Consider the following 24,554-nt stretch of genomic DNA (forward strand, 5'->3'; position numbering starts at 1 on the left):
AGAGAGAGAGAGAGAGAGAGAGAGAGAGAGAGAGAGAGAGAGAGAGAGAGAGAAAGAGAGAGTACATATAAAGTCATGCATATACTCACATATATTTTTAAAAAAATAATAATTTAGAAAACAAATGGGATGCTGGCTGACAAGTTCTATCATCAGGGAGGTGTTGTATGTGTAGCTGCCATCTACATGAACCCCAGACGAGAAGGCACAGGTTAGAGGTCAGGTACGAGGGATGTAGGGGGAGAAAAGATGAGTTTTACTGGGCCTGGGCACAGGGAGAAAAAGTTGAAGAGAACATCCTGAAGGTAGTGCCACCTCTGCTAGACCTCAAAGAGAAAGAGTACAAAAGAGTAGTACAGGGGAGAGGGTCTTGGAAGATAAGGATACCTGTGAGCAGATTTCCAGGTTGATTCTTACACATAATAAATGACTACAGGACCACTGTGCAGAAATATATGTCCCACCCCCAACAAATAAAGAGAATTTCCTAGATTGCTCTTGGAAAAGATGGCAAACATCCCATGAAGAATTCCTAGCAACCATCCTGATGTAGCTCAGGGCCAGAGCAACCATCTTGTTAGGGATGTAGCTCAGGGCCAGAGCATTTACCTAGCTTGCGTGAAGGCCAATGTTCGATCTTCAGCACAGCCTCAAAACTTCCTGGAGGTTCGAGGAGATGGTTCAGTGTGTAAAAGAGTTGCTCTACAAGTGGGGAGACCCGAGTCCGCATCCCTCAAGCCCAGGTAGAAGCTAGACACAGCAGCAATTGCTTGTAGTGTTGATGTCCCTCCAGCAAGATGGGAGGCAGAGACAGGAGGATCCCTGGGAACTCATGGGCCAGGGAGACTGAGGTATACAATGGTCAGCAAATGAGAGACCCTGCTTCAAACAATGTAAAGAGCAAGGACCAACATTTCTACACACCATAGTCACACAAATGAACATGTGCGTATGTGCACACACACAAATAGAGCAAACAGTCGAGACTTCTGTCCTTTTCTTTCTTTCCCCCTTTCTCTTCTTTCCCCACCCACCCACATTCTTTCCCTCTTTAGAAACTGGGCCTAAAACAAGGACTGAACTCCTGAGGAAGAAGTCAAGACGTTAGCTCCTCAGTGAACACAGCAGCCCTGCAGTCAAGATGGCAGAGGGTCCCTGAAGTCCCTCTCCACACAGCCCCTAGAGCAAAGGTTGTGGCCATGTGGTTCTACTTAATTAGAGCATAAACAGGCCATCCCATTTTAATTTAGAGGAAGAGAAAAACTGAGCTCTGGGCTTGTTAGGAACAGCGACTCACTTCTGAGCCTGCCTGTGCAGACATGCACAAACTCACTGTCTTGTGTTGACTGGTCAAGGACATGAGCTGGTTTTGGCTGAAGAACAAAAATCAGTAGACAGGGCAGTCAGGACATGACAGATAGACAGCTTGAAAATGACGGCTGTTCTGCTCTGGTCTGTCACACACATCAGTTAACATAGATGTGCTTCAAGCTCAGTATGCCCTTGGTGAAATTCTGGCCTTCCAGTGGGTCCATGTGCTTCACTTGGCTTTCTGCTCTCCTCCCTCCCCTGTTTTCCTTCCTCACTCTTGCCCCTGTTTCTGTTTGTATGCCTTCCTTTGTCATTTCCCGCCATGTTTTCTTCATCTATTCCTAAGAGAAAAACAAGAGATTGTGCAAACTTTTCTGTTATGAATTTAATTCTAATGCTGCTTCTAATTCTTAAAAAGTCATATTAAAAATAAATACAAGAGCTGACATTTCTAGACAAACAGACGTGTGTGTGTGTGTGTGTGTGTGTGTGTGTGTGTGTGTGTGTGTGTGTGTGTGTGTGTGTTTGGCATGGTGGTGCATCCCTATTTATATATATTTGTGGAGGTCAGATTTTGGTACTTTGTTTATAGAAGGTCTCTTGTTTACCACTGCAAATGTCAGGCTAGCTGGTCTTCTATGTTCTGAGGGTCTCCTGTTCCTACCTCAGGTTGTATCTCACTGTGTGTGCTACTACACATTGTTTGACTTGGGTCTGGAGATTTGAACTCAGATTTTCAAGCTTGTGCCGCACACACTTTAGCCACTGAGCCATCTTACCTGCCTGATTGCTCCTTGCAACTCCCTCTGGGTTCCGCTAACATGAAACATTCATCGGTCAGTACTTCATGGCCTCCTAGATTGAAAGCCTTTGCTTGTAGAATGTCTTGCCCTGCATTTTAATATGGCAACCATTAGGTTGTATCTTACCACATCGGGCACAGCTCTTCTTAAATCAGTCTGGTTGATGCTCTACTACACATGACCCCTGCACACCTGCTGTGCAGATTTGGCAGTTTTACTCCTTGGCCCCCTGGTTTGCAGGTTCCTAGTAATATCTGCTAATGTTGAGATGGGAATGAAGCCTTCTGTAGGGTCACTTTATGTCACTGCTGAGACCTGCACCTACCGCTGTTCAGTAGATGTAGTGCCTCTTCCTGGTTGAGTATCTTACTCAAAACAGAAGCAAGGCATTGTAGTGGCAGAGGCCAGGCTCGGTGGTTTAATAAACCACATCTATATGGATACTGCTCTTTTTCTGGATGATACTGCTGGGGGTTGGGGTGGGCAAAGTAGAGCTGCTATTTCATGAAGCAGAAGAACTATTTCAGCCCTCACTTAGAACTTTTCATGATGCCCTGCCGAGCGTGGGTGAAGCTGGGCAGAAGCCTCACCCTGGCTGTGTTGAGAGTCGTCTTTTTTTAATCCCATGACTAAAGTCCTTTGACTGAGTCAACCTCATCATTCCTGGATCATTTTGGTATGAGGAACAGTTTCCTCCAGAAATATCCTCAGTCTTCACGAAAACAATTCTGGGGACTGACACTATCCTTTTGCCTGATGTCCCTCAACACATCTGAATTTCGTTCAGTCTCAAGCTGGGGCCTTTATTGTATTTGAATTGAAAAAAAATTGAGAAAAGTTTACAGTATTGACTTTTTTTTATGTTTCAAGAGTGTGGCCTCTGCCACCGTACACATTTCTTCCTTTGTGACAGCCCAATGCGATTTGGAGGTGTGCTTTAACACAGCGCACTCTGATGACAGCCAGTGTCTGCTTCTAGGAGGCAGTGTTCTCAGCTGCAGATCCTGTGTTCTGTTCTTTTGCTCTCCATAATGTTCTGAAACATTCTGCTCATAAATTAGGATTTTGAACAAAGCAGAGATATCTAAGAGTGTTGCCAATGCTTTGAATAAATGAATTAGAGCTAAAGAAAATTGGAATTATGAAAGATAGCAGAATGGGAAATGTACCCCTTGGGCCACCATAACTCCATGAGCTCAGGACACGGAGTTATGTCCCTCCCAAGTTGCCACAGAGTCAGCCCTTATAGTGTTATTTAAAGTCCACCAAGGGAGTTGGGTTTCCTGCTTTACGCCTATCGCTGGGTCACATTTTCGTGATTTAATACCCAGACAAACAATTTCAAAATATAATAATAATCGTAGGGAGGGAGCACGAGACATCGGAAAGACTGTAATTATACAGAATCTGGAAGGATTAGAACATTTGAGTTTGGTTAATGTTATGGTTAATTACTGGTTAGTCAGAGAAGCATTCTTATTTCAACACTTTTGAATAATACTCACAAAGTGCCCTTAGCAAAGTCTATGTAGTAAACAGAATGCAGACTCTCTTTGATGTCTGAGAGGTTTTTCTTAGAGCCTTTAGGTCAATACTGCAAGCACAGATTTTCACTTAAGTATTAGTAGGTAAGATGTCTCAGGGATCTGGCTGTTGCCTGAACTGGCTGCTGTATTCTTTTGAGTAGTTTAGATAAATCTTTCATCTCAGCTTAATGTTTTTTGATTGCCTTTCCTTGAGTATCCCACACTCTAGATTCAGCGGGGGATACTTTCACGTCTGAAAACTGCATGTAAGAAATAGGAAATTTAGAGAAATATCACTCCCAGATTATTCTCTTTTTTTTTCCAGCCAAAACTTTGTAACATACCTATTTTCTACTTGTATTTCTATAGCATTCACTGATTTCTCCCTATATCCTAATAATTTAATAATGTAAGCCCCTGGAAGCATCACCATTTAGACTAAGAAAACACCTATGACTTAGAAAAGCACACAGAGAGTAAAGAATTTTTAGATTTTTCTAAAGTATTCTCTTTATGTTTCTTCAGTCTTCAAAGCCCAAGGTATGCTTTTTTTTTAAAAATCACATTCTGTTTGTTAAATGGCTCATATTATCCTAAATTTATAGCATTTAAGTCAGATGTTCATGGTGGACTGAATCCCTGTATTTACTTATGATGTTGTAGAAATCTTTTAGAATAACTGGGAAAGCTGAGGATGTGCATCAGAAACTAATGCGCTTACCCCTTCTCTTTCTTCTCATTTCATTTTATTTCATAGTTTTGAGAGAGGGTCTCATTTAGCTGAGGCTGGCTTTGAACTCACCGTGAGGATAGGAGTGACCATAAGCTCCTGGTCCTCCTGGCACAACTTCCCAAGTCCTAGGATTAAAAGTGTGTGCAAAGCAACAACAACAACAACTACAACTGTCCAGGGCAGGCCAACTGGCAGAAAATTGGTTTAAGTCCCTTTTTAGGCTTACCCTGTACTCTGTGTGGAGTTCTCAAATTCTATTCTACAACTTAAGGAGTTTTTCTGATCATTGCGTGAGTTCTAGTAGAGGACAGAGCTTCAATGCATATGCACAGTAGAGAGAAAGGATGCTCGTTACTTATGCACAGCAGAGAAAAGGGCTTTTTATTCATGATTCCCTAAGCTCCAAAGTCTCAGATCTGCAGTGGTGCAAGGGATGCTGTGGACTCACAAGCCAGCATCACAGCTGAGAGACTGAACTTATAAAGTTCCGATCTTTTATGGGTGGCTAATAAGTCCTGAGGACTTTTGACGGAGTGTAGCATTCCCTTTATTCTCTTGGACAAACAGACTTGTGTTATTTCTCCAGAAGGCAGTGTCTGTATTTCCCAAGGTTGTTCAGTACACACACCAAGGCAGATGTATAGAAACCGGACATGCCCAAGTAGAACTTTCTCCCTACAATGATGCAATTCTATAAGAATGTGCATATGATGTGCATTCATAAGTGTGTGTGTGTGTGTGTGTGTGTGTGTGTGTGTGTGTATACATTCACATATTTATGGGAACACCTGTGTGTGCAGGTGTATCTGGACCTGGTGCTGTGTACGTGGAGGCCAGAGGGTCTCAGTGAGTTTCTTCTTCTTCACTCTCTACCCCATACACCGAGGAAAGGCACCTTACTTGAGCACAGAGATATCTGATTTGGCCTTCCCAGCTGGCTTACTCCAGGGGTCACAAGCTGGCTTCCACACCTTCTGGCTGTACGTGGATGCTACAGTTCTGAACTCCAACCATCATCCTTGCATGGCTAGCACTTCATCCCCTGAGCTGTCTTCCAAACCCCTTAGTAGTCATTATTTAAAGGCGAATTATTTCACTTTTAAGTAATTTAAACTCATATATTTTTCTATAGTCTATAGTTTATGAATTAATTCAAACATTATTCAGGTTTCTGGTTCCAAGACTTCATTTTTTTTATTCTTCTCAAGTCTCCAGTCTCCAAAACAATGTAATTTTGTGCCAAATGATGTGACTTCTGAAAGTGATGGGTCCCATCTGTGATGGAGGTCCCTTAGGATTATAATGAAGCTGAGACGTTCCGTAGCCCCACAATGTTGGACCAATCTTTATTTATTTGTATTCTTTTTTTTAATTGATGTAAATTCATTGTACATACTGGTGAGTTTCCTATGGTTATTTTTTATAAAAGTATATCATGTATTTTGACTGTATTTCCCCTCCCCTCCTCTTTCCATACCTGCAATTATTCTTATCTATTTGCCATCCATCTTAATTCAGTTTTCATGTCCTGTAGGCATGCATGTGATGTATCTGTTCAATATGTGGGCATACATGTGATGTATATGTTTAATATCTAGGCATACATGTGATTTATCTGTGGAGTATCTGGATCAGCAAATGAGAGAAAAACGTGTAATTTTCTTTTTGAGTTTGGATAACTTCTCACAATATGATGCCCATCTCTTTTCCTGTTGCACTGTCCGTTCCTCACAGGTGAAGTCATATAGGTGTGAATACGCCTACCGTGCTGACAGCTGCCTTAGACTCTTACATAAGCAATTACGGCAGGACCTAGTACTGGATAGCAACAAACAAATGTTGATGACCTATTTTAGAATTCAGTCCTTCTACTTCTTTGCATGGTCTGTGTGTATGGTGTATGTGTGTGGTGTGTGCATGTGCTTATATAGGTGTGTGTACATACTGAGGGCACAGTAGGCCTGCAGAGTCTCTTCCTTGATCCCTCTCTGCCTTATTGTGTTGGGAGAGGGTCACTCAATGAACTGGAAGCTCACTATTTCTGTTAGGCTGGTTGGCCTGAGAAACTCTTATGATGTGTTCATCTCTGCCCTTACAAGCTGGTTTTATAGGTGTACATGACCATGCCTGTTTTTTTTTTTTTTTGCATGGTTGTTGAAGATCTGAACTCAGTTCTTCATACTTGCACAGCAAATGCTCTTACCCACTGAGACATCTACCAAGCTCCCCCTATTTCTTGTATAAAGTAAATTAATTTACTATAAAAATGCCGTGACACTACAGCTTCCTACATCTCATGTGGAATGGATGTTGTGATTACATCATTTTTCTTTTATGCTTGATTGGCCTATGAAGTGTGTGTGTGTGTGTGTGTGTGTGTGTGTGTGTGTGTTTGTGTGTGTCTGCATGGTCCTAGAAACAATGGCATATAGCCTCCATATATTGTATTCTATACCATCTAGACTTGTGCAAGTACACAGAACAGAATGGGACTGTCCTGATGATGTCATTCAACCTTAATGACATTGTCACAGGTCCCAATACAGTACAGGGAGGGTAGGCTTTGATATATACATTGTAAGGGGAATCACACAATCCTTAGTATTTGCCTTGTGTTTTTATACAGAAGGGGTAGCAGCCTGCTGCTATTGGCCTCCCCACTCCTATCTTATATCCTGCTGTTTCATGCTGGCATATAGATTCTTATTCAAGAAGAGACCAAAGGCAACGGGCCCTCACCACAGAGGAGATCCTCTTGGCTAAGAAGTTATTTCTTAAATATGAATGGACAAGTAGGCATTGCTAAGTATATACAAAAAGGGGCATAAAGGAGCATGATTTTTTCTTCTTAAACAAAGAAATCAGAAAGCATATTTGTAGAGAATCTAGGAATGCAGTTAGAAAACAAACATTATAAAAATAGAATATAATTTGAATAATTTGAACTTGTATTTCATGTACAAATTAAGTGTAAGCTATTATCATCATCATCATTTATTATTATTATTATTATTATTATTATTATTATTATTATTATTATTTCAAAGAGCTCTGCATCAGGCTTTTTACATAGGTTCTAAGGATTGAACTTAGGTTATCAGCCTTGGCAGCAATCACTTAACCTGCTTAGCCAGCTTCTCAGCCCCTTTATGCCCCACCCCCTTTAAAAATAGCTCCCCCTGTGTAGTCCAAGTATCCTCTAACTCTCTTTGCAACCTAGGCTAACTTTGAACTCTTGAGCATCCTGCCTCAGTCTTCAGAGTGCTGGGAGTCTCATCATTCCCAACTCCCCAACAAATGTTAAGACTCACAATAAAAACCACTATCAAGGGCATGTGGTATTGGTATGAAGCAAGACAAACAGAAAAATGGGAGAGAGTTGAGCCCAGAAAGTTCCACATGAATGTAAGGAGTAGACTCACCACAAAGTTGGTGATGGAATTCACCAGTAAGAGTGGTTAATAGAAGATACTGATGCAATAGAGTAATAATATGTGATAAAATGACCCTATGCTACCTGCAGTGAGCTCATATCATTGCATAGAAATAAATTTGTATTAGATGGCAAACATAAATATGAAATACAAAAAAAAAACCAAAGCATTTAAATTAAAAGAAAGCAATGAATATGTTCAGAAACAAACATAGGGAAAGATTTCTTACTCTGATTTTTACTTTTGTGGTACTGGAGATTGAACCTGGCACTACAATTGTGTCAGTCACACAGCCTACCACTTAGCTACATAGTTGGTCCCCAAATTTTTTCAATAGACATTAATCACAAATTAAGAGATTCAGAACGTAGCTATCTGTGAAGCTAAAATCCCTTTCTACATAAAATGTGCCTTAAAAGAGGGCAAACAAGCCATAGAATGCAATAAAAATCACTCATTTCATTTAATCACTCCTAAAATACAATGGGGAAATATATGTAATGCAATTTTCAATGCATAAAACACCATAGAAAAATTTTCTTAAAAAGGCGATCCAAAGTTCCATGCACATGTGAAAATGGCTGACCATCATTACTCCTCGGAAAAATGCAAATTGAAGCCATAATAAAATACCATATACACCCACTAGAATGGCTGATTTCAGAAACACACTCTGGAGAGGCTATGAAACAATGTGGATTCTCACACAGGAGGGTGCACAGTGGTGCAGACAACATGAGGAAAAGAGACAGTTTGTTATAAATTCAAACCTGATGACCCAGCAGTTTCATCCTGGCATTCCTAAAAGATGTCAGCAAGTATGAACAAACACACACAAGATGTTGGAACTTCATAGCAACGAGGTAGAAGAACACCAGAAAGCAAATCTATCTGGTCCCAAACCCAGCTAAATTGTGTATCACTCAATACATACAGATTAGATCAACCTATATTTACTATGGTAGAAATTATAGTTACATAATTTGAAAACATATCTATTCATTTTGAAATAATACTGCATATCACATATTTATGAAAAATGGGATGGAAAGTGAGTAGAAGGGATTATTTTCTAAGATGTCAGCAAGTTTTGAAAATATTCAAATAAAAGATTTTATTTTATTATTATGATTTTCTTTCATTATAAATTCAAAATCAACAATAAAAGCCAAAGAAGCTATTAAGTACTTAAGATAAAGAAATCTCCACGTAATATGGAAAGGGGTAATGGCCAGACTCATGTTCTTATAAGTTATGGTATTTTAATAGAAAATTGTTACAAGGATTCTTCAGTTTATAAATTTGCCCAAGTGCTGAGCTGGGATGTAACTGAGAGTTAGAGCCTGTGTCAAGAATGTAGAAAGACCTGTTCTACACTACACTACAAAAACAACAAACAACAAATCAAGCGTGAAATAAGATGAAATAAAATAAAATTAACCTGTGTGTCAATAGACATGAAAAAAGGGCAAGAATGTTTGCCTGCAAGTGGAGAAGGACACCTGTGCCTGCAGGTGGAGAAGGGCAGCATTTTCTTTACTAATGCTTCAGTTGAAGATGGAGAAGCAACAAGAACAGAAGATGGGATGCTAGGACCATTGGATTCAACACAGAGTCAAAGAGCCATGCATGACTCCATAAAGGAGTCCCCAAGAGAGAATAATTCAATTAGAGGAGAAGGAAAATACAAGGAAAATTGTTCCTTGATGGAAAAAAGAAAATACAAGAAAGGGAAAGAAAAGGACTTGCAAAAATTAAAAAAAAAAAAAAAGACAGAAAGAAAAAAGAAAAGGACTTGCATGTGATGGAAGCCATAAGGGAACAGGGAGAGATAGGGTCATCAGAAAGGCCATGGAGAGCAAAGGCTGTGGTAGATGACAGGAATAATAAATGAAGAGTCCAGGAGCAAACCTTTAATAACTGAGGTTCTATTTGTCCCAGCTGCAGGCTGAGTTTTGCTTTGAGAAAGTAGTGTAGGGGTCTACTTCAAGCAGGCCTGAGACTGTAAGAGAAGATTTCCTGTCTAGCTACACAAATCTTAGACTCAGAGGGAACAGTCTTCCAGAGACAGAACTGATAACACGCAGAGAGCAAGAAAACCCTACTTACAGTTGTAATGAAGAATGTGAATTTCCCAATATTGACTTTTTCAAAACTCAAAGCATACTTTACAGGTGGGATTCAAGGAAGGGAGGGGAAGGAGAATAAACAGATGAGAACTCTTCAGAGACGAAGGCCAAGAGGCCAAGACAGATGGGAAAATTACATACTTTGGCTCTTACAATTCTAGAAAAATGTTGAACATTTTCACTAGGCAGAAGTGGTTAGAAATGTGAGCAGACACATTTGACTTGATTTAAAAAAGTCAGACAATGCATGCATTGAAACATCGTACCATGGTCCACTGTTTTGTGCAAGTTTTATGTTTTTACATATTTAGGAAAGCAGAGATGAGACTGGGGTATTGCTCAGTGGTTAGAACACTTACCAAGTTTGTATAGACCTTCAGTTTTGCTCCCTAGTGCAACTGAAGAAAGATAAATGCACAGTTGCACAATAACTGAATGGTTGAATAAATAGAAAAACAGTTAGGGAAAGACATGTGAGTTATAGTGTTTAAAACCAGGAGGGTAGACACAAAAGGTTTTCAGATTATAGCCTTCCTATGAGAACCCAGTGTGTGACTTGTAAGGACAGAAGAGAAGGTTAAAGACATTGACTACATAAAGGTGGCATTACTGTGAAGCTGGCTTTCTAGACATAATAAGGTCAAGAGTTCAAGAGACACTCATTAGAGCCACCCATGCAAACAGGGCTAAGAGAAATTCTTTCCAGGAGTGGCTGGGTTTGGTGAGAGCTGTTTGTCAACATTCCCACTGTAAGACCCTCTGTAGCACATAGCCTGGGACCTTTGTAACTATGTGTTCTTGCTTAAACTTTTTAAAACACAATGACTTCTTGCTATGAGTATCCCCTCCAAGTAACCACTTACCATTTCCTTAGTACCAGGAAATAAGTTCTTAGGACCCATCCTTAGGTCTCATCTCATCAGCCAGTGCATGGATGGACACAAAGCTGGTGTCCTGAATCCGGTCCACAGAGAATTTTGATCTAAGTGTCTTGGGTCTGGGCTGGGGGGAGGAGAGGCTTCCTGCCTCTTAGCTGGATGCTCTTGAAGAAACTATGTCCAGGCTGAGTGTGATGTGGGTCCCACCAGGCTCTCAATGATGCTAACAGTTACACTGTATTCAGAAGGTCTCAAGAGAAGAAAAACCGCAGAACCTGATAGGAGAAAAGGGCACCTGCTTTCCCCCTACTCTTGAGAGCAGTTTTAAAGCCTCATCTGTGACATGTTCTACCATGGGTATGTTTAAGTTACTTGGGCCATTAAACATTATTTTAAAAGCTAGCACAAGTCAGGTTTGCATTCCTAACAACCGAAAGGTTTCAAAGATAAAACAAAACACATTGAGGATATTTATCAAACAAATAACACTACAGAGGATTTGCTCAAATTTCATAGGCTGCTTAACAAACATCTTCACAGATATCCCCTTAATGTTTATGGCTCCTTTGTAAGGGACTTTATTGTTACCATGTGTTATATAGAAAATTGAACAAAATGGTTAAATGACATGCTCAAAGCCCCCTGGTTATAAATGATACATTCTCTTGCTTTTAACTATTGTGTGGTTACTAAAGCCTGACATTGCAGGTGTAGATCAAAGAGCTAGTAGAGTAGAATATTCTAGAAATAGCATCTTGCATATGTGGGGCTTTAATAAGGGCAGAGGTGGCCTGGGTTTCAGTGGAGAAAAGAGGGATTATGCAATAAAAGGAGCTGGAAAAATTGGTTGTCTATTTGGAAAAAAAAATGAATCTGGATCCCACCCTTACACCATACCCCAAATCAACTCCAGATGGATTAGGTACTTAAATGTCAGAGGCAGGCTTTAAAACACCGAGGAGAAAAATATAGGTGGATATCTTTCCGAAGTTGGGTAGAGAAGGATTTGTTAAACAGGCACGAAATGTACAAACCATAAAAGACAAGATCTGCGATGCTGACTTTGTTAAAGCTAAAAAATTCTGTATAAAATGAGTCCTCAAAGAAGGGGAACAAGGCATTTGCAATATAAGACTGACAAAGGTTCACTACCAGGAATATGTGAAGAATTTTATAAAAGGCTGAGAGAACATTATGCAACTTAGACAAAGAGGGAAAGAGAGAGGGAAGACAGAGGAGAGGGAAAGAGTTAGATGCTAGGTAGAAAACATATAGATGGTAGGTGACAGACCGACAGACAGACAGAGACAGACAGATGACACTCAGAGTACCATGCACAGTCATATAAATGTCCTGCTTTGGCAGAACATACCTGGATATCATTTTATATTCAATTTCTTAACAAGAGTTAAAAGTTTCAATTACACCTAAACCAGGAGCATTTCCACCAGAGTTTTCATACACTGCTGATATAAACTGGTGAGTTATGTGAGAAACAACTTGGCATAATCTTTTAAATATCATACCCTATAGCCTGACAATTTCCTAGAGGCACAGACAAAAGAAATTTTGAAATTTGGGGCACTCTGGGGTACATTTAAAAAGATCTACATCAGGCACCAGGGAGATAGGTCAGTCTGTAAAGTGCTTGCTTTGCCAGCACAAGGACCTCAATTTAATCTCCAGAACCCACATTTGAAATGCCTGTGTGGTGGCGTGTGCTTGTGATCCCAGCGCTGGGGACTCAGACAAGCAAACCCTGGGGCTAGCTGACCAGGCATCCTGGCCTACTTGGCAAATTCCAGGCCAGGGAGGACTCAATAAATAAGATGAATAGCTCCTTAGGGATAACATCAAGAGATTGCCTTCTGACCCCTTAACACACACCCACATGTGAGCATTTGTACACTCTGAAACACACACACACACACACACACACACACACACACACACACACACACATGCATGTACACACACACTAACAATGTTTATAGTAACACTCCATCACAATAACAAGTAGCAATATCTCTCAACAGGAAAATAGATACAGAATTGTACATGCAGGGATATACAACCACATGTAGCAAAATGAATCATAGCTACATACAATAACATGGCTCTGAATGACAGCAGATTCTGAGGTGAGCATCACATGATGTTTTTAGTGACATCCAAAGCTTGCTAAAGTGACATAGTGACAGTTGTGATTATGGGTATCAAGGTGTTGAAATTATTTTTTAAATCAGAAAGAAAAGAACACAGTGCAAAATTCAGCCTGTGTGTATCACATAGTGGCAATGCGATGGGAGGGACTTGTGTGTGTGTAGGTGTCAGTGTCAACTTGGTGCTGATTCTTGGACTAGGCGTGGCTTATATTATCCACAAGAGTGAACAAAAAGGAGTAGTCAAAGAAAGTAAGCCATGCATGGCCAGCATTGACGGATTATCAAAATCTCATGTTTTCCTCTTTACAATGGAACTGAGAACAATACATTCAGCTTGGGCTGCTGGAAAAATTAAAACGTAGAATATGTCTGGCATGGAGCAAGTTTAAAATTCGTGCTTGTGAAAGATATAGTGAGGGGAGCAATAAAATGGAAAAAGAAAAAAAAACCACAGTGAATAAGATGATTCTATACTCGAAGTCCATTGCTAAGTCATTAGCTCAGGGTTGAAAGGCATCCAAGCATGTAGATGAGGGTGGGCCTAATCAGGAAAAATTCTTCAGGAGGTAGGATTTGGAAGAATTAGAAAAAAAAGTATAATAATATTGTTAATATATGAATATACTCCCAGATCACTTGGCTGGCTAAGGGGTGAAGGTTCCAGTTTCTATTTTCAGAGTAGGTCTCAGGTGGCATGATAATAGGAGGTGACATTTGTTGGATTTTCCTCCCTCAAGTTGTGGAAGAATCCTATAAACACCTCTATAAATAACCAGCAAAGGCCAGAGGTTTCCTGTAACTTCTAGTCTCCAGCCAGTAACCTCTGTGGATAGTATGAGTGGTGGTTGAATCAGCTGTGGGGCAGCTTTGGCCTGTGGATGTCTAACCTCCCTCAGTGTGGTGGCAATGGGCATGAGGGTCTAGAATTCCTTCCCTACCAGTCTCCAGTCCCCGTAATTGAAGAGCCAAAAAAACCATAGAGCATGCTACAGAAACCTTAGAGCCCCAGGGCCTCTGACAGAAGCTCAACCTCCTGTCAAAGGGAGACCATTTAGTCACTAAAATAGAAGAACATCAGCGGAACAGCAGATCCAGTTGTCCACACCTGGGCAGGGACCAGGCCACAAAGCTCTTCCATGGGAGCAGCTGTAGTCAGTACTTTCAAAGGCCACAATGATACAAATGATGGCCTGAGCTGTGCTTCCCTGAAAGTAGACTGGGAGGAAGTAGGTGTGTGGTGCTGGGTATGTTGATGGAGTCTTCATGGAATCTGGACCTCTTACTGAAGCAGGGTATTGTATTCCCTTTGCTCTCTGGGTCCCCAAGTTGTGGATAATCTTTTTCATCCTCACTATTTTCTACCAGTCTAAAATCATCCTGGCTGCCTTTGGGGAGGTTGAAGGATGAGAAGGACTTAGGTCAGGGTGGCTTCTCTTTACCTATCTGTAGTTTATTTGATTACATATATGACTCTTCTTCTTTGGCAGATCATAACACCAAAAAAACAAAAACAAAAACAAAAAATCAAAAAAACAACAAACAAACAAAAAACCACGCACCACCAACAGAAAACCATGATAAAAATTAAATTAAGGTTCCAATAATTAAAAAAAAAAAACAAAATGATTTTTTAAAATTTCCTACCTTTTCCTCCCAAAATTAGTTTCTTTTTTGTTGTTGTTGTTTTTCTCCAATTTGAATAAACATGAATTTGGAAGACACTTTTGGTTGGTCTGTGAGTTGGATGATGTCTGTTAAGTCTTAGACTTCACTCTCTCCAGTCTCCTTTGATCCAGGAATATTCTCTTCCCTCAGTGACCCACTTTTGTGGAAAGATCAACTAATGGTTACAAATGGAAACTTGTTATTAAATTTTTAAAAATCACAGTATAGAGAAAGGTCTTCCCAAGAACCAAAAATAGCGTAGGGCATGAGTCAGGAAGTCACTTCCAATGGAAGCACACAGCAGCTCAGGTCCTTCTCGTAACATTTGCATGATGAGTTTTCCTCTTCAAATAGTGCTCCAAAATATCAACTGAGATTGCATAAGAACCCTGTTCCTGTTAGACATTTCACACTCGTTTGCTCAGTGTTCTGAGTGAGCAAAAATTAGTTTACACACTGTTAAATCACAGCTTAAAATAAAAACAACTCAAGAAGAGCAAACAGTCCAGTTTGTTTTCTACCAATTTTGCCACTCCAGTTGTTGGGGAGTGGGATTACACAGGGATGGATGGGATACACCGTGGGTCTCAGGCTTGCATCACCAAAGGGCAATTTATCATGTAGGATATAGGGAATAATGTTTATGAGACCTGTGAGGACAGTGACTTTTCTAGGTAAGACTTCAGCCTTTTCTCTTTAGGAGATCAAAGGCCACACAGCTAGTGAGATGACCTCAGACAAATGCAGAGAATTTTCAAACAGAAGACCTTGTGACAGACAGAATTTCAATCAGTTTATGCTTGTACTTTTCCCTTCTATGATGAATAAGGGTAGGGGTTGATTCAAGGATGCTTATATGAATGTGGGACAAGAAGACAGGGTTAATAGTTTTCGTGGCTCGAGAAAGGCTCAGGTTTGCCTTTTCCACATCAGACTTTTAATCCTTCCCTGGCCCATCTGGGCCCATAGAAGAGATGGGAAGCAGGCCAACATGGTTGCAGTGTAGACAACATGGTTGCAGTATAGACTTATAATGTCAAGGCATTCACATCTACAAAACAAAAGCAGGGAGCGGCAGAGCACCTTGCTAGCATGGAACAATATTATATTGAACACTTCAGGGTGCCCAAAGAGTAGTGTGATTTTATTTCTTTGGTGTTGGTGGTTTGTGTGTGTGTGTGTGTGTGTGTGTGCTTTGTATACACACATGCAGATGAACATGTATATGTGTGCACATGCATGTTGAAACCAGAAGTCAATGTTTGTATCTTTTTCAGTTGACTCTTCATTTGCTTTGTTGAGACAGGATCTCTCACTGTACCTGAAGCTCAGAGATTGGCTGGACAGAGAGCTCCAATGCTCCTTCAGTCTCCAGCTACCCTGCACTGGGATGGCAGGTTTCTTCTGCTACACACAGCTATTACAATGGTTGCTGGGCATCCAGACTCAGGTCTTCATGCTTGTGTAGCAAACATTTCCCTTTCTGAGCCATAACCATAGTCCCTGTTGATTTTAAGCTTATGCTTCTCATTAACTACGGCCAAATCATAGCCTATCATCTACAGGAAGATCGGTGGGCATGAAGTAGTAACAATCATGTTTTATTATACCCAGTTCTTATTGGAATTATTATTATTACTTAGGATATATTAATCAGTAATAAAAATAGAGATTAAATGGGTATGTTTAACATTACTAATCCTTAACATTTGTAGCCTTCACAATCCTTGTGTGCCAGTATCACTTAGTCTTAGTCATAGAAACTTAAAGCTTTGTGGTATTTTATAAATAGAGAATTATCTCCAAATATGTAATAAGTAGCTAAATAAAGGGCAGTTACAAGAGAGGCTGAGAGAGAGGATCACAAATTCAAGGCCTGACTGCAATAGAGCAGTTCAGGGCCAGCCAGGGCAACTTGTGAGACCCTGGCAAAAGAGTAAGACAAAAGGTTAGGGACATAGCTCAGAGGCACAGAACGAGTAGTTAGCATGCTAAACCCCTAGGTTCAGTTCACGAATGTGTGTGTACACACACACAGACACACACACACACATTAGACTTTTGAAAGTGGCCATAAAATGCTTAATGCACAGGAGAGGAAAAAATGAGAAAAAAAATACTGTCTCACAAATAGTCTTGATTATTTAGTTGTTAAAAATTTTCTGTTTGTATGGTTTTTCCAACACAAATTCCCTGGGAAATTTGATAGGATTATTTGACCACAACTCTCAGAGGCCCATAGAGCAGCCTTTCCCACTGCCTGGAGAAATGCCTTTTACAGCTGGTCAATACTGAGTTCCTTAAATTCCTCCCTAAAAGTAGAAACTATCCAAGATGTAGGATTTCTGACCTATAGATTGCTCATTCTCTGAGTGAGTCACCCTTTGAAGTTGAGTGATAAAATTCATCATTTGTCACAAAACTTTCCTCTAGTCATGAGGCCAGACATTCCAGGTCCTTCTAAAATTACCATGCAGGCACTCTGTAGGAGACATGGGCACAGCTGTGGTGGCCTTTATGACACAGAGATCCTACCCTCTGAATAAATGGACAGTCAGGAAGACAAGAGTCACCCAGCCCTGGTTGAGTGAATTCACATTGAGTCAATCTAACCCATAGACTTCAGACCAAGGGCCACTTGCATCAGAGGCATGTGCCTCTATCCCGACAAGTGCTGTCATCACTGACTTGAATGACAGCCTGTCTATTGCTTTATTACACAGTGAGTGTCCTGGTCAAACTGAGAACAATGCGGGGACCGGGTAGAGGTGGGGCTTCTTCACTGTGGCATAGGAGGCTGAGATGGATGGAGATTTTCAAGTATTGAAGTCTGTACTACAGCTATGGCTCAGCAGAAGGATACCAGTCTAGCACTGTCCAAACTGGATAAACCTAATGCTTATTTCTTTCCCTGGAACCACATATGTAAGATTGATGGCAATGTAGATCTAATTCAGTCCAACTCAGACTCAAAGCGTTTATTTACTTGTGTCCAGTTAGACTGTGGCAAAATCTTCAGTAAGCAAAGCACTTGCCTGCCGCCTGACAGCCTCAGAAGAAGGGACTACCTCTATTACCCCACTGCAGAGCCAGACAGGGTCTCTTTGCTGTCTCCTTTAGCAAGTGCCAGTTTTAATGGATTCTCCCATCTCAGCCTCCTATCTCACCAGAGGGGCACTGGGATTATAACTGAACATTACCGTGTATGACTTATGTGGGTTCTAGGAACCTGAACTCAGTTCCTCACATTCATATGAGAGATGAGTTTTGTCTCTCCAGTGAGCAGTAGTACCCAGTGCTGCCTATTGCCTTCCTTTTCTTCATCTCATAATGGGCCCAGGGATCAATTGGGAAGGACCCTTCCCACCTGCATCTGCCCACAGAACCCTTTGGGCCACCTCTGCCATCCCACTCCTTACATAGACACCCCAAGTCCTTCAGAGTCTAGCCTGGTAAGAACCATTAACCGCCTCTTCCATACCCTTTCTACAATCTTCCAGATTTAGTCTGGACCCCACAGCCAGTGTACCAGCCTAATCCAGCCTCCCTGCCTTCTCTCCAGAGCAAGTCTAGCTTGGGCCAGTATCCTCCCTTCCTGTTCACTATACAACAGGACTCTCCCACATCACATCCAACCTTTCCACTGAAATCTATCGATGCCCACACGCCCAGCTTGGAACAGGAAGCCCATCCTGTACCCTCTCTTCATCCGTCCAAACCATTTGCACCCGCAAAACCCAACTCATCCTCACAGCTCCCCTACCCTGCTTCCTCTGTAACAGTCTCAGAATTCTACTTGACCATTAAAGTCTACTTTAAAAATGACATCGCTGACATTTCTTTCTGAGCTGTGTTTGTTTGCCTTCATTTCTCTTCTTCATTTCCACTAATGGGATTATTTTTTTTTCTTTCACAAACTGACCTTTTTGTCTACCTGTGGCAGGTATGGGTTTTTGTATGGAGATTTTATAAACCTCTCCTTAATTAAATTCCAGTTTTGGTGGCAGTAGCTTTTCCTCCACATCATGCTGCCTTCGTCAAAGCTACCCACAGTGAGTTCTTTTCTGTACCTTATGAATATGATTCTCTCGTACTTAATCAGAGCTGGACTTGCTTGTTTACAAATGAGAATGCTTTATACTCACCAAAGAGCAAAAGCATGAGAAGAGATACAGACAGCTGGTTAGCCCCATTTCCCTTTACCCAAGCTTTCTTTTACCTGTGCCTCAACATCTCTTAGGGAAACTTCCCATAACTAAACATTAACTTAATGTAAGGAGAACACGGAAGCTCTGGCTATGTGGCTGGCCAATCACAGGCAGATCCTATTCGTAGGAGCATTGAGGGCCTCCAGTGTAGACACCAAGAGTTTCTCTTCTTGGATCTGATCATCTCTGCATGTTGGCCTTCTGACTCTAATGGCTTCTTGCACTGTGACTGAGCTCATGCCTGTGCCTCAGTTTGCGTCACTGTATATAACTAGTCATAATGTCTAGAACAAGATGCTAGAACTGGTTCAGGAAGTTACATTGGTAACATTAGTTGGCTCAAATTGTATCCTATAATCTTCCTTGAAGCCATATAATGAAGCTCTGAAATAGAACAGTCTAGAACAACATGAAACATGAACCCAGACAGTGGGGTAGCAGATGTTCTCCCCACAAGAATTATTTTACTGTACTACACAATCTGGAAAGGCTCACCCTACTCTGCCTTCTCACCAAGAGAAGGTTCATTAAATTGGACAAATGTGTACTAAATACCCACTAACTCCTTGCCTAGGAATGTCCACACCATTCTGACCTTTATCATATGACTGCTATGAAACTTCAAAAAAAGAACCCAAGGTTGCTCATTTCCTCAAAAAATTTTAGTTGCAAAACAGACCATCAATAGATGCTGTGGAAGCCGACTTCCTCCCACAGGGGAGGAACACCGGAAATGCTGATGACTAGTGTGTCTAGTGTGTCTGGGTTCCATATCACAGCAGCAGAGGTTGTAGTGGAGTGCCCGCTTCAGCAGAGTGATGCTGAGCATCTGTAATTGTTCTTCAAAGGAAAAGGCGGTTTTCATTCTTAATGTGATGCTATGGGCCAGTAAACCAACCCCATGCTGCCCCTATTCTGGTGTGTGTGTGTGTGTGTGGCTGGGGTTGAGGGTTGTGCAAAGACATATGGGTATGAAAGAAGGACAATCCAGCATTCCTGGTGGTCACGGACTTTCCACAGAGCATCTGGCAAAAGTCCGTCTTAAGAATCTCATGATTGTCAAGTGGGTAGGTCAAAGGAGAAGGACTTGGTGAGGAGCACAGAGCAAGACACGCAAGGGGAGTTAGTGGTGAGTTTAAAGGTATAGTCAGTAGTCTTGGGGAGGCAGGAACAAAGAGAAGCAAGCCTGAAGTAGACGTTACGATGAGGGGTCTTGCAGGCCAGGCAGGCCAGGGGAAGGTTGAGAACATTTATTAGTGTTACCAGGGGATGGACCTTCTGCCTGAAAAAGAAAAGTGTGAAGTTTAACATTCTAGGCTTCCACATGCCACTGATGACTTTGTGGCTGTAGAAATGGCTCAGGAATCCTTCCTTTTCCTTTGAGGCTGGTTAGCTATCACCCAGTCTCCTGTGAGATTGCAGCTCTTCTCTTTCTTAACACATCCGAGCATCACTGAAGCAGGTTGGCAAGCCAAGCCAAACCTTGACTGACCTGGATAGGACCCATCATTCCACCTTAAGGGTCAACAAAGTACAGGACTGGGGAGGGATGGGGGCATATTTTAGGTAAAGGGGCTGGGTTCTGGGCTCAAAAGCTTTAGTTACCTACAAAATATGCTAGTCATGGGATTCAAACAGCCACTTCAGCAACAAAGCAAGCTAAAAGGCTGCTCTCTGCTTCTTGATTATTCACACACACCAGAGCCAAGATTTGCCTCCAGGACTTAAGTGGTTGCCTACTATCCAGTCTTAGGTTTATCCAGGGAAGCTCAAGGGTTCCAAAAGCCCTTTATAACACTCACAATAATAAACAGTGTTTGAAATATATGTTCTCAAAAGTCAAGCCTTTGACCCAAATCTGAGGATTCAAAGAATTCCTCGCTCAATTCTCTTTGCTCCCCAACTTCATACAAATCCTTTATCTCTGTGTGTGAAATGTGTATAAGTTGTGTTTTCTTATCCGTACTTTTGTCGGAGTTCATGGGAAGACAGACCAGTATGTGTAAAAACAAGCAACTTCAGCTTCTTCCTCCACAATGTTTACAGTGCAAGAGTTGCAGAGCCCGCCTACAAACTGCTGACTCCTCCCCTCTGTGCTGTCCACAATAAACACACTGAGGTTCTGCATTGTTGTGGTAGCTGGTATGGTTCCATCCCAGTGCTCACAGCCAGGCTGATGCCAGATGCCAGTACATGTCTCTGTGTGGCTCTCCTTTCTCCATTCCTTGACGGCCTCAACTCAGGTCATAGCACCGAGCAGCAAAGGCAACTTTCCTTTGAAGGATTCAACACTGTTTAGTAGGCTAACACACAGAATCTGTGTGTGTTATTTTCTTCCCTGCATGGGACTCACACTTTGTGAGGCCAAGTTTCCATCCTTCAGGACTCTGTTATCTAGTATGTGCATGGAAAACAAAGACGCATACATTTGTTTACAGCACAGTCTTGGGAAAAGATAGGAAAAGACCACTGTTGTGGGATATCTTGTATCCGGGTCACTGTTATCCAAGTGACCTTAGATTGACCTGGTTCTTCTTCTTGGTCGATGCTCTCAAGAATTATATAGAATGTACTAGAGATGTCATGCTTGGAGAAGAGGGGGGACTGGTCAGAACAATCTGTGAGAACTTTGTTTCTCCATAGTAATGGTGTGTGCTTCACTGTGTTGGTTCAGTGGGTTATGCTACATTTGGGGTACACAATGGAATTAGGGCACTGTTGTTCATGGCCCCCATCTGTGGAGCTGGGAGGGTATTCATGGATGATACTCCATCTATGGCAAACCACTTCCCTGAGCCTCAGGATACACTCTTATCAGTGATGCTAGCTTCTATTGTCCCTTGCTGCTTAGATGTAAGTAATATGCTCACATTGTTGCTATCTGATCCAAAGCAGGAAAAGTGCCACATGAGATGTGGCAGACCCAAAAAAACCAGGGCACAGTAATCTTGATTGACACAGGCTTTGATATGAATAAGAAAATGCATTCTTCAAAGTTGTCAACTTTTAATGGCACAGTATTATTATAGGACATCCACACACAGCAAAGGACATTGTAAGACCATTAAAGGAGTTCTTGCTCTCCCTAGGATTCTCTCCTGCTCCCACAGGCAGCCCACTAAACCATCATTTATAACTACCCAGACAAAGGATCTGGGTGGTTTGCTTGACTGTGGTTGCTCACCGACTGGCACACATGGAAATCCTGAGGCTGAATTTACTGTTAGCCCGTTGAGTCACAAAAAATCCCCCCAGCTCGTCATCCCCCCACTTCAGTTGGAATCTGGGTCCCATTCAAAGATGTTTTCCTGTTGCTTTGACATACCTTGTGAATTCATCTGGAAGAATGTACCGAGATCCTTTGAATCCTGCAGGAATGTTGAACTTGGTGAAAAGTGGTGAGGTTAAGAAAGCAAATAATATGCTCAGAGATGTTCCCTGGATGTGGCTAGAGGCATCAAAGAGATTGATGAATCTGCATTTCAAAAAGCCAGCAGGGGGTTGCAATTCAGCTTACCTCATATCAAAATTGACTCTCCACTCCCTATGATGTCCCTAGCATCAGGGTAGTATATGAACATGGCTAACCCTAGGAAAGAAATGGCTGGGAATGAGAATGTCTCCTTCAGTCAGAGAAGCTTAGAGAAATTTGTCTCTTGTATTGATAGAATACAGCAGATCTCATTGGGCAAGCATCTGCTGTATTGAAGACATTATGTTTAGTGAAAGATGTTCCTGTCTTCTACCTATTAGTGTTTAGCACCACTGTTGAGACAGAATACAGCAGAGAAGAATATTGGCCTTTTAAACAATTCAGAAACACAAGAATTAGAGACATTAGAAAAACAACTCACTTGTAAATGATAGAGTAAGGGACTTGTATTGGACACTCCAGAATGCTACTTTATTGTCTCTAAGCCATACTCCCTCATGGAGTCCCAGGGGACTGTAACATATACTGTTTAGTACAAATAGTTGTTCAGAGTAGGCAAGGCAGAAGACATGCTTTAAGAATCATCTGTTGAAATTCAGTTTCCACTGACAGTTATAGACAGCTAATAGGCATTGACCATGGGGACGAGGGCCACCCCAGCAAGACCTCATGACAACAGTCCAGTGGAGAGTTACAGCTATCGTCATGGAGATGCAGGGTTTACAGAAACTGGGAAGAACATCTGGCTCAGCAGTCGGGTTAGACAAGGGGGCGTCTAGGCCTTGCCACGGTGTCTTCAGTAGCCAAGCCTGACGGAGACATTCCACAGACAACCGGTTTGCTTTAAATTCTCTCACTGAGAAACCCTACACGGTATTGATTTACAATCTGTCTTCCTGTGGCTTTTGCAGCATCAATTTTTGTATTTGTTCCTAGCACTGTCCTCTAGGACAACACAAAAAACCTACAGCTCCTTTCTATAGGCAAGGTCTTCCAACAGTTACAGCTAGCCAACCACCCTTTGCTCCATCCTTCCTATGATTTGAGCTGTTCACTATTAAAGTCTCCCCCTAGTTCTTCTTCTGCTTGAAGGGAAACACTGGTAGCAGAAGGAGCCCTGGAAGCTTCCAAAGGAGGGAAGCAACCAACAGTTCTATTTAGCAACACTGCCTATGACCCACAGCAGTGACTAGCACTGCATGACAACCCTAAGGTTTCAGTCATGGTATGTGGGTCTTAGCAGTAACTAACAGCGCTGTAATTGGATTAAGACCCATTCAACAAGAGGGAAGCCTCCCTGGTACTGGAAACCCAGGCGACTCTCCAGAGGCTTGTTACTCATGGATGCTGGAGAGGGAGAAACTGCAACCTAACTACATGCTAAGCATTTGTCTTTATTCCCAGAGACAAAGGCGGTCATCATCCTTATTAAGGGAGCTTCTCTTTTTGACATTCAGAGATTGTTACAGAAAGTCAACTAATCAGAATGCAAGGCTGTGGAGCTCAGGCCCAGTGGATAGATACATCTAGGAAATAATATCCCCACCTAAAGCTCGGGGGACATTGCCTGAAAGAGTGTAAGAGCCAGAGATTTAGGGAGTTGGTGGTGAGATTGTGTTTCCTAGGAATGCCAGAAGCTACACCCATAAAAACTCATCAATATACTGTCTAAGTGTGAGCGAAGCAAGGGCAATACCAATAGTCACGGTAAAGTGTACCAAAAAAAGTCCAAGGCCTCCACCCTACACAAAGAAAGAAGGAGAGGGAGAAATAGTTTTCCCCAGGGAAGAACACAACAACTGGCTATCCAATACCAAATGGTCAGCCAGAAAACATGAATACAAGTAACATGATAGAGACCGTGTACGTTATATTACATGTATATACATATGTACACGTAATAACAATGAAAAGAGAGGCAATCAAACTGAATGAGAGCAATGAGGGGTATTTGGGGGAGTTTGGAGGGAGGAAAAGGGAAAATGATATAATTATACAATAAACTCAAAAATCAAAGAAATAGTAAAAAAAAAAAAAAGAAAAGAAAAGAAAAACAAACGAAACCCCCAAATTACAATAGAAAAGAAGAGGAAGAAAGTAAAAGGAGGAGGAGAAGGAGGAAGAAGAGGAGGAAGAGGAGGAGGAGGAGGAGAAGGAGAAGGAGGAGGAGGAGGAAGAGAAGGAGGAGAAGGAGAAGGAGAAGAAGAAGAAGAAGAAGAAGAAGAAGAAGAAGAAGAAGAAGAAGAAGAGGAGGAGGAGGAGGAGGAGG

This window comes from Mus caroli, chromosome 1, assembly GCF_900094665.2.
Source record: "Mus caroli chromosome 1, CAROLI_EIJ_v1.1, whole genome shotgun sequence".
NCBI lineage: Eukaryota > Metazoa > Chordata > Mammalia > Rodentia > Muridae > Mus > Mus caroli.